Source organism: Macrobrachium rosenbergii, chromosome 40 (genome assembly GCF_040412425.1).
Source record: "Macrobrachium rosenbergii isolate ZJJX-2024 chromosome 40, ASM4041242v1, whole genome shotgun sequence".
In the NCBI taxonomy this organism is placed as follows: Eukaryota; Metazoa; Arthropoda; class Malacostraca; order Decapoda; family Palaemonidae; genus Macrobrachium; species Macrobrachium rosenbergii.
The window spans coordinates 12,842,994-12,855,360 of NC_089780.1; the positions used below are offsets into that span (position 1 = coordinate 12,842,994).

General features: G+C 35.2%; 1 long non-coding RNA gene across 1 annotated transcript; it reads right to left on the reverse strand.

The window, feature by feature from the left end:
- Positions 1-1,621: 1,621 nt before the first annotated feature.
- LOC136826125 (uncharacterized) lies at positions 1,622-11,994 on the reverse strand. Its single transcript, XR_010849516.1, has 3 exons — positions 11,750-11,994; positions 8,556-8,638; positions 1,622-3,534 (listed from the first exon to the last, which is right to left on the reverse strand). It is a non-coding gene; the product is annotated as an uncharacterized lncRNA (long non-coding RNA).
- Positions 11,995-12,367: the final 373 nt, after the last annotated feature.

A 12,367-nucleotide genomic window follows, 5' to 3' on the forward strand; every position in this document is an offset into this window, starting at 1 on the left:
CCTGGTTTGTGTAGGGGTCACTTTGGAAGTAGTTCATGTTTCTATGCAAGATTTAATTCCTTATTTATCATTCATTTATTTTGCAAAACTTTCATTTCACCATTTATCCTACAGTGTAAATTTAATTCTGTGGGATTTCATGAAAGGGACAAAGGATGATGTTAACTGTCATACAGTAATGCCCATGTATGTATGGTTTGTTCTCTACTTACTATTAGAATAATCTAGGCAAGGATTGATAATATGTATGTTTGCCTGTTTATGCTGTACTGTATAGATAGGAGTCATTTTGTATCCCATCACATTTTGTTGGTCAAAGGGATTATGCCATGTGTAGTCTACATCGTTTTTTATAGTTTTCCTTTTTTTATTTCTGTCTCAGTGAAGGACAGGATCTCTTTAAAACCAAAATACATGAACAGAATCTTGAGTGTTCATAAAACTTGTGGTACTTTAGATTCTTTTGGATACCAGTATGTTTTTTGCTGGATAAACTTATTGAAAATGTAGTTAATCTTTGTCTAGCTGCAATGTGCCAATTAAAGCTTCTTGTTATGCTTTCATCCCTTCACCAGCTCCTGTATTAGGTGGTTCCTTTGGTTTGAACCCCACGCTTTCTCTTTCTCCCTTTCCTCTGTGTACTAGTACAGACCTTGGCAAGAAATCATTAAGTTCCTTCCCCCCCCAACCTCCACCTTTATTAGCAGATCCGTAAATGTACAGTAAATGTAAATGAATTGATAGCAACATATTGGTGGCAGGAAGTTCACTACTTACAAGTACAATAGCAAGTATTCTTTTCTGAAGCAATGTCATGTCTTGTCAGTTTTTTCAACCTTGGAATAGGAAGCAAAACACAGGGTAAAACACTTGTTTGTATGGTATATGGTACTGGAATTGGTCTTAGAAAATTGAGCTTTTGTGGTGACTTGCAGTTCATCAGGTAAAATCAAACTTGATCAGTATTGCCAAAGGAAAAGATTTTGTTTTCCTTAAATATCTTGGTAAGTTTTATAAGCACAAATCATAGTCATGGTAAGTTATTCTTTTGCAGATAGGTTATGAAGTTAGTAGTATTTAGGTTATGAAGTTAGTAGTATTTCATTTGACTACTTTAGACAAATGCAGAAAAATTTAATGGCATTGAGCCTATAAAAGCTGCAATGCAGTTAACATTTTTATTTAATAATGTTAAAATTCTCTTGATCAAAAATTGTTTGGTTTTTTCTGTTACATTTAGTTGCAGTTGTACACAAACGTTTTAAATCCAAATTCATGAATATTCCATGGTTTTATTTGAATTTCTTTTTTCTTTCCATGGTCTTATATTGATTTGTATTAGAATAAATACTCTGTTACAATCTTTTGTTCTAAGCTTAATTGTTAGCAGTGTTATTGTTTTCATTGTGTTCATGATACTTGCATCAGTTACTCAGATCTTCATTTCCTACTACTGTATTGTAGCTTAAAATCTGAGGACCCTTTACAATTTGAATTAATCAAAGACTTCAGATCATATTTTACTTTAAAGAAACTCCCATCTTCTATATACAAAAAGAGGGGCCATTAGGAATAGTGTATACCATTGGCTACATGAAAAAATGTTACCAGACAGAATAGCTTAGCAATGAAATTTTTTATTTTTACACTCGATTTCTTGGAATATAGAGACTATTTTTGCAGGAAGTGGCAGACAGAATGTTGTTCTTGATATCCCTTTGATCATAAAAACAGTAATTTTAAAAATAAGAAAACCATTAGAACATAATTATGTTGGTTATTGTTTTGTTTTGGCATGAGTACTATACTGTAAAACCAAATTCAAGTGCCAGACTCTTATTAAATTATTTTTGAGTTTCATGGCTGTATATACATTATATAAGCATCTGTGTTCCAGCATTTTCAAGTTTAATTTCAGTTCATGTTCAGGTATTGATAGTGTTTACAGTTTTACACTGTCTCTCTTCTCTTAGTCTTTTGATTGCCACATGAATTCTTAACCAAAACAATTTCTCTCTACAGCTATTTGGAAAGATTCAAATTACCGTGCCTGCTGGCACCTCAGGGGTTGTGAGGAGCAGATGCAGTGTGGCCACCCACCTGAAGAAGAGGAGGAGGAAGAGTTGGTGGGTAGGAGGTATGGGATACCAGTCATTTGTTTATCATCCTTTCTCATTCTCCCTTTTCTTCCAGCACTAAAGATTATGGGACATACACTTGATGCAAAGCAGTAATATGCAGGAGCATGAATTTAGTAATATGCAGGAGCATGAATTATCTTAAGTCTGATGTGGTAAAACCAATAAAATTAAGAATGATTACTTGCTAAATACATAAAATACAGTACAGTAAGTACACCTGTTCCTCTGTAAAAAACATTAATAATTCCATCATAAATACTCTCACCCAAGTTATTAAGTGGATTACATAAAAAAAATTGATCAAGCAGTTTTATTTTAATAATCCAACCTTGTACTTTCAGCACAGTAACAACTCGGCTTCACACACCTCATTTATCTGACTTCATTTATTAGCTTCATTTTGATAGTTTTTTTTGCAAGACTGCCTCTTCAGACCTCTTAAACTGAATGGTATATACAAAGTTCAGTCTAATTTATGTTAGAAGTTATATAGAATTACTGTTGCATTTGGGCTTACTTGAAAACATTCAAAATGAAGCTACATTTTGTATAGGGTATCTATTAGTTATTTTAGATGGATAGAATCAGGTTCTTGAAGCAGCTGTTAAATGATGTTCTTCTGTACTGGAAATATTGCAATGCCTGAAATTGATTAGTCATATCAAAGACACCCATATAAACAAATGTTTCAGTTGACACAATGAAGGATTCATGACATTTAAGCTATAAAGTCAAGCAGTAAGGCACTTACTACCATTTGCCTTTCAAACCAGTGAACAGAGAGAGTTGCAGTGGTTGGATAGCAAGCTATATATATAAATGAGAAGTACAAGGATCTGAAAACGAAACTGGGAGGAAATCCAACAGTTACACTAGGAATTAATAAAGAGGTTGGACAGCAAGGAGGAAGAAACGGAGCAGGGATGGACGTAAAGTAAAAGGCTTAAAAGTTTGTGCAGCTGGGTGCCAAGGGGATGCAACAAACTCTTTAGTAATGCCTACAGAGCACTGTATGTGGTGCACTGACGGTTCTTTCCTCCCTACTAAGTGTTTCGCTTGGGAAGTTACATAATATCAAAAAATAAAATACTGAAATGATCCACTAGGTCTCCATAATTTTTGTTTTGTCTATTAATCCCCGATTACTGTGGCTTTTTACTTTTTTCTCTGCAGATCAGATAAAGTTCACAGACCAAACGACCTAAGAAGAGACGGTTAACAGTCAAGTGAAGTAGATGCATCGAAGGATGATCCTTCTTCGATGCTCCTTTTGTCAATGAGAGTTCTTGATTTTTTATGCTGCCTGAAGAGTAACTCCTTTTGACCTTTTTGATGCAAAGGACGTTTGGATGAAAATCCTGCAAGATCAGACAGCCAGATAATCAACCACCACCTGAAAGAAACAGGAATAATTAAGCAATGTAATGTAAATTAAATAATGTATGCATTAATAATGGTAAAAGCCTTCACAAGACAAAGGGTCTTGTAATATGTAAACTAAGTAATTAAAGTCTCTTTTTATTGTGATTTTATGAAGAACACTAATGATTGTTGACACTAATACTAGCCTGCACTCTTGTTGATAAACTTGACCTGTATATGTTTAACAAACCATGTTTATCAAATAAATTTGTGTAAATCAAAATGCAGTACTGAAAAAATGCAATGGAAACCAACAACTATGGAACAGCAGACATTTATGCTATTTTCTTTTGTTTTTATTGTTGTTAGTTAATTCATTAGTTTAATCAGGCTGCTGAGCTAAAATAATTAACTACCATAGAGTTGGCTGAAAAGAATTTAAGTTTTATTGCAATTAAAATTTTTATTGTGTAAATAAAAAATTATGAAGGTTCTGGAAATATTTCTTTGCCTTCCTTGTTGGCCAAGTTCAAACATTCACATAAAAACAAACTGTTAGCACTGACATGTATTCTCTGCCTTGAGGGAGTGGGTCACAAGCTCAAATATCCATTAATCAAACAAGTGTCACCAATGCAAAGAGGATATACAATTACTTCTGTAATGACACCTTTTATGATTTGAAGGATGTGATAATCCAGCAATGGTTTAGCTTTTTGTAATTTATCAGGTTCAATATTCCACAAAGACTCTCATTTATTAATAATGAGTTTTGGAGATTGTTTACAATCTCTGACAAGAATGGATACTGCTGATCAGGTCACAGCAGTGGTAGCTTTAGGTGCCTTACCAGCAACTTTATTTCCTTTATGCCAACATGGGCTAGCACTCATATTCCAACACATATTTCAGTTGATTTTTATAATAAAAACTTGTTGTAAAACTCAATTTTAAGGGCAATGGGGAAATTAATTACTCTGGTGGTCCATATCTAATAATGGTATGCCCTGAATTTATTGCATTTTGCTATGATGTGATAACAGATGCATTTGTTTGGTAAAGAGATCGTTCAAGGAGGTGGAATTTTTAGTTCCCAAAGATTTTTTTGGAGGACTGCTAGTCCTCATATTTATTGGTCCATTAAGATAATCAATACTAATTAGGAAAGCCAAGAAGGCTTATTTAGGACCATACACAACAACAGTGGGCTGATCAGCAGAAGCTGCCCAGTCAGAATGTGGAGGCAGAAGGTTAAGAGAGTGGGAAGGCTTTGAAGACCAGTCTCAGACATCATCCAAGGGATGGAGCTTCAACATAATCGGCCTTGGAGACAATGCCACTGTCAGCCTAGAGACCCAAGACTCCAAAGCTGAAGAGGCAGGAACTTTTAGAGCTTAGTGCATTGACTATTTAGCTTTGTGAGTCCTCTGCACAAAGCAGAACCACAAGTCAGGTGACTGCTCACAGCATGTCTTGCAAGTGAGAAGCAATGAACACCACTTGGATATAGGTAAAAACAGCTAATTTAGGCAACCAGTGCCTTATGACTGGGTTAGGTTCCTAAAATTAGGTTGTAAGTCTATCAATCAGATGATGATGGCATAACATGGGTTTATTGGGATACCTCTAAGCCCCTCAAAAGTAACAAATGACTGATTCTACTAGCCAATCAAAACTAATCAGGAATTAATCATAAATGAACCCTACCAACTCTAATGCATTCTTTTGCAATACATGAACATGAAATTACATTTCAAACATGATCACAAGATGAACATACATAATGAAAATGAAAAAACAATAAACCAAAACAGGAAGTCACTGCACAACCACCCAAGCCTGGGCACTTGGTACCATCGGCAATGAGTAACTTACAGTCAATGCACACTAAGTTAAATAAAAGCCTTATATTTAAGCCAGAGAAAATACAAAAATTTAATAGAAATATAAAACTAGAAAATTATCAAACGATAGATATTACTGTGCAATTGTTGACCAGTTCCCACCAAGGCGAAGGAGTACAATATCATATGCAATGTAATACCAGATGTACTCAACATATTTAAACAAAAAATTGTCACTATAACTCAGTGTACCCATGAAATAGAGGAAAAATGGGCCAGGAACAGAAAGTGTGATTGCACACTTAACGAGGTCCCAACCAACAAAAGTGCATACTCACACATTTATGCAATGCTTAATGTCTACATGTTGTGTGACACGGAACATTTATGATTTGTAGTAAGAAAGAAAGAGAGAGGGGAGATTTTTTGGTCATTCTCACATCATTTACCCCTCATTCCTCTTTAATTTTCTCCTCTTTAACCACACTTTTTCATTATGAATACACTTCCCCAACTATTCTTTAGTGCAATGCATTCATTCTCCATAATGCCTTTTTACAATTCTTTTTCACTTTATTTTTCATAATTTTTCTTTCTCTCTCTCTCTCTCACTGGGTGTTTAAATTACATAGATGGACATTATATATACTGTTTAACAGTAAGTTTCTTATTATTCAGTAAGGCAAGTTCACATAAGAATAACAATAGCAAGTACACTTCAGTACAAGAACAAGCCAGTGCCACGGGTTTTTATCATGACTATCTGGACATAACTACTAATATTTATAAGTATTAAGCAATTATTCACAAACTCTAATACGCACACATCACTATGCCACACATGCAGTAGCCTAGAACTTTCAATAAATAATGTTTCTTAAATTTAATAAAAAGAAACTTCTGGGAGAGAGGGAAAGGGAGTGTGTGTTACCCATTCAGACGAGATCAGAAATCTGACATGCTCACATCTACATATGAATTTTCTTTCATATTTATGGATTATAAATAAATTTGAACTGTATATGCAGTCGTTCATTGCAACTTTTCCAGGTTACTAACCAACATTTCACTCATTCCAGTCAAAGTTGAGGCTTATTACAGGCTTCTTGCAAAATATAAGAATGTAATTCAATATATATAGAATCTACAGGTTAATTTTTTACTTGAGACATATGTAATTGTGATAACCACAATGCTCTCCTGACTGACTGACTTCCTCATATTTATTTGGATACACTTGTCACTACCAAGTCCCAAGATCTAAATAAACAATCATATGAATAAAGTCTTAGTTAAGCAGGATTCGAACCCGCAGTTAGTATATCACAACGGGGTTAACGATCCAAATGGACCCGAGGCTTTGCAGTGAAAAGCGTATCCAAAAGTGTGATAGAAATATCTGTAGCCTGATATTACAAGTGAATTATTCTACAGAGCACTTCTGATAAAAATGCAGAAATTGTATGAGTCAAAAGGAAATTGGCTAATGACTTTGGAAAGCATAAATTCAAAATTAGATAGATTGACTGTTTACCTCTTGATCGTATAGGATAGATGTCTGTAATACACTGGATTGAGAATAAAATCACAGTACCAGTACTTAGCACAGCACAATTTAGGAGAGGAAAAAACAACTAGTCTACAAATTATAAAATTAACACAATTGCTATTACTGAATACTGAAACAGTGATTGGTGGTAAGATGATTAACCTCTTCACAAAGAAAGTTAATTAGAAGGACTGGTACAACTGACAGGTAGCATCAAACTAACAATCGCACTCAACGTGCAAAACACGGTGCACTTACGCTTTGCCAGAGTGCACTAAACGGAAGAGGAAATGCAATTAGTTAGTAAGACTGAGAGCTCACTTCTGAACGCCATCTAACTAGCAATTTGTTATTAAGTCATTTGTAACACTACAACTGTAAAAACCTTCACCAAAAACAACAACAAATGTACAATAACAAATGTTGGGCATAAAATACTGTAATCATAATACAGTACACGAAACATGGAAATCACTGACTGGAGTGAATTTTCTGAATGATCAGATAGTTGCTCACTGGCAGTTGCACCTTATAAAGCCAAAGAATAATACATAATTGACTAAATTTATCATTCAGTGACAAAGTGCTGGAAAACTTAGAGAAAAATGGAAAAGTAATTTGTAGTGCTGGAAAACTTAGAGAAAAATGGAAAAGTAATTTGTAATAAGTTGGAATTGAGAGTTCCAGGAAACATGTACAGAACAATGACCTGAATTATTAACATATTCCAGGTTCACAAAATGCAAGAAATGGGGTGAGACATACTTAATATTCAAACAGAGCACATGATAGCAAAACTACCTTTTGTATAAAAAAAGTACTGGTAAACATGTGAACAATCAAAATAGGAACATTGGAAAACATAAGATTATTGAGTTGCGATGAACGAATGTTAAGTAGAACAAATCCATTAAAACAGAAACAGCAATTTAAATAGCTAAACTTGGCCACAACACCTCAAGTTCTTCATGTGTTTTGGAGCCATTATCAAGAACAGAAACATCTTGCAAAACATCTGAACTCAACAATCTGCTTCTGTGTTGCAAGTTAAAGCAAAACAGAGTGCAGCTATGCATCATTTTATAATGCAACATGTGTAGGTGGGCATTTAGACCAGAAACATGGGATAAAACATAATTCACCACTATCGGTTGCGTCATCTTGTTTGTTACCCATATTTCCACCTACATTCGGAGTTACCAATCTGCTGTGCACCTAGTCCATGTTAGCCACACATAAAAACTTAGGCTATAAGTATTCTCCCAAGCATAGAAAATTATTCCCAAGATACAAACACACTAAGCAAAATTTATGGTTACCACAGTTAATCCCACACTAATCAACTTGTAGGCTAACAAACCGCTTGTCCAATCATGATAACATAATATCCTCATTGGCAACAGTGATGGGAAGCAGGAGAAAATGTAAAACTACCACCATTGAAAAAAAAAAAACTGAAGCAATCGAATTCAAGCACTATACAGTATCTACTGTAGTAACAACAAATAAAAAACAGCCAGTTTGGAGTTTCCATTAGAAAAAATATGCTAATGGAAGGATTTCAAGTTTCTTCTAGGTATGGATTCCCTTTGGGTGCCTTTTTTTCACACTTAACTATATATAATTCAGACATAATTGTAAAACATAGAACCTACTTACATAGAAACTTTCATATTCAGACGCCCCAACTGAAAATGGCAAAAGTGAACTCTAAAAACACTTGCCAGCTTTCTAAAGGTCACCTGCAAATTGAAATATATTATACAGTGTAAAGTACAATATTGCTTGTCATAAAATTTACATCATTTAATGGTGAGTTTTGTAATAACTAGGTCATATTGGCATCACATGTCTTTTTGCCCTGTCTTTAACCCAGAATAATATGATATTTATGATATTTATAATGTTACCTACACGAAGAGATGTTAAAAAAAAAGCATTCACACCTATACATCAATGGAAAAATAAAGTTTGAAAAGTTAGGTTTCCAACAAGCCACATCAACATTCAAAATTCAAAAACTAAACTAACCTACATGAATTTATGTGACCAAAATATTGCACAGTTAGCCAGAATTATCAAATGCTAGATAGGGTCACCAGTCTATCTAATCTAGGCAATATTTTTTTAACTTAAGAACTCCATGAACACTTTCCAAAAAACTAAAACCCCTATAATCCTTTCTCTATAAGTAAAATTGCTCTATTTAGATAAATTGGAGCTCCACGACCTCTCAGTTATAAAGGACCAACCCATAGGCTATACAGTTCTATTTCGAACCTTGACACCATCTTGCCGAAGTAGGTACACAGCCTACTCTATGCACAAACAAGTCAGTAAAACATTAATATGCTCCTACATATATTCTATAGTAAATTCAAGTCATGATGGGTGTCATGATACTGATCTCTCTAGAGGCTGATCACAAGCATCAATCACTATATGAAACTGATTGGGAAATACAAGAAAAGCAATATTGAACAGGCAACAGGATAAACAAAAAGCTAATGCCATGCATTAATATGGCTAACCACTAGCCTGTATCACATCATGAACAAGTTAAAATTTCAAAAGCCAATAACACCTAAACAAAATACAAAGTAGCAAGGATTTTGCATCTCTCTGGACCAGACACATCCTAGCATACACTTTTCCTCAATATTTTCCCTGTGGAACTGTATAAAGAACTGTGGCAGGACAAACTTCCAAGTCATGACATTACTCAAAACTATGGCCAATTATGACCAACAGTATGAGACATAAGCAGCCAGTATGGTACTGTATTTAAACACAATGCTTCAAACCATAAATTCAATTTTAAAATGAAGCTAAACTCACCACACCTAAAATCAACCCACAACTCTGGCTACCTGACTGGTTCTTGCTGCACAGGCAAAAATAAAATTAGGGATGCTTTCAGAATAAACTAATATTAATTGCCTTTTAGGGTGCTGCCCTGCAAAGCACCTTGATGGAGTTGGGCTGAGAATCAAGAACATAACCAGTATTAGGTAGAGTCTGTAATTACACAAGTATTGAATGAAACACTTGCGATTTAAACACAGGAGTAACAACTGATACAGTAAAACTATGGCTCGCTCCACCCTGTGTGAAATCTCTCGGTCAGTTTGCAACATTCAACTAACAACACTCAATCACTGAGAAAAGAGGAACATACCAAACTATTAATTCATTCATAATATTTGGTGTTCAACAATGTCTTCACTCACTGGTCACCTGGTAACAAATGCTATGCATCAGTGACTGCTCCGTCAGTTATTATAAAACCTTCCCAGCTTGGAAAAGGAATGAAGTGTTTCAGATATTTGATGCTTAAACAGCAGAGGTTACTTATTATCACATAAGCTATATAACAGCATTTAGGCTAGTTATTTTATTATAAGAATGCTCACCTACTATTTTTAACAAGTTCACATTCCTACCAGTTTTCATCAACTGATGTTCAGTGCCACTATGGGACCTTGTATGATGTACAGTATGTTCAAATAAGCAGTGGAATACATCCAGATTTAGCATTTTTTAACCCAGTAAATACAACAAGAACATTAAATAAGGTAGGGAGAAGGGTCTATAGAGTTGGGTTAAGCTAGGATGTGTTCCTACTGTATAATTAGCACTGAGTTTTATGCTTTTTGCTTTTTTTACTCTTGGGAATGGTAATGATTACTAACCTCAACCATACGCTATAATTTCCAACTCTCTCTCTCTCTCTCTCTCTCTGTGGTTTTGCAAATATTAAGTGGTTTGTACCAACATTTGAAGTCAAAATGCATAAAACAAAAATTTGGGAGCTGGAAGCATATGATTTATTTGGGTTGAACTATATAGTAGCCCCGTGGCAGCGACTGCCTTCTAACTTAACTTTTTCTACAATTTTTTGGTTGCTAATTATGAATTTACCTTTAACTTTTAGCGCTCAAGTGTAATTAACTCCTGAAGTCCATCCAACAAGGGGTTTCCATACGCAATCTTCACAAGACAGGGCACGGGTACGTTTGTTTCGAAAGGTTCACATCCCGTCCGGCAAGTGCAATAACTTGTTAACATATGGGTACCAACGCTACCCGGACCAGTACTAAACTCGGTGAAGGGACATTCCATTTGGCCGACAACAAACGGATCCACCGCCAGTATCGGAACCCCTAAAAGTGTAGAAAAAAACAGTTGAAAAGGTAAAAACAGGCGTGGAGCTAATATAAAGAATTACCTTTATTTGTTTTGCTGAAAACTTATCACATTCACAACTTTAACATCATAATCATCCAGGATAACTTTGAAGGCCCTCATATCAGAGCGAGGATGGCCTATACTGTTGTCACTCGACTGAATTCAGGATGTTTCAGCCGTAAGTCATTTAGGCCATCAGCAAGTTTACATGCAAAATGGGTGCCATGTTTAGTACCTGCCCCCTTGGGCCGGGGATGTATGTAAAACATAAAATGACAGTAAATATCATAAACTACGACCGAAAAGGCCAGGACAGATTCAGCCGGCCACCTACGCTAGGCTAGGCAAGATTAAGGGCGACCCTACTGGGTCTCGAAGCTACTGACTTGCAGTTTACCACTAAACTAGTATAGTCATAAATGAATTCTCTTTATGAACATCATAACACAACCAGCCTTTGTGTGGCTAAAATAGTCCCTATTTTAACAGAGGACATTGTTCAAGGCTAGCCTAAGGCATACATACACAGCAGACCTTCATGAACAGATACCACCACAAGAACTTTTACATAAATAACTTAATACACAAAATACGTTTCACTTTGCAATCTATGCTTGAGACATAATGCATAAATCCGCATATACCAGCAATTGTCAAATACTTACTACTATTTCTAAACGTTAAAATAAAAACAATTTCAGAATCACTGTCAGAGGCGACCGGTCCACGGCAGCCATACGTCAGTCAACTGTCAAAGCTCCCACGGTCTGTTACCAGAACCTCTTCTCCAAAATTTACCAAAATAAGCGAGAATAATCCTTTATTTCCCTGTTAATATGCCCTCAGTTCCAACATTAACAATATTTAATATTATTTTTTATCTCTGCAGACAGTAAATTATTACTATTAATGTCGCTTACTAACCGAAAATATTAAATATTCATATTATATCTGGTAACAGTTAACTACACGTGCTGACATCTGATGGCAGACAAGGGAACTACAAAATGAAACTGCCGAAAGCTTGGAGTAGCTCAAGGGCCTAATTATCGAATAAAGCAAGTAATATTTCTTTGTTTGAATATATAAGGCTGTACCCGATAAGTGGAAATTTATCGGTCATCACTGCTGTGTCGCGGCAGATAGATGTATATATTTTTACTTAAGTAGCTCTGGAATCATCTATTGCAATTGTTATCAAATATTAATCTGAAGAAACTATCGTTATTTTATTTCTTGGTGAGTAAAATGACTGTCCGTAAAATCATCACACACACACATAC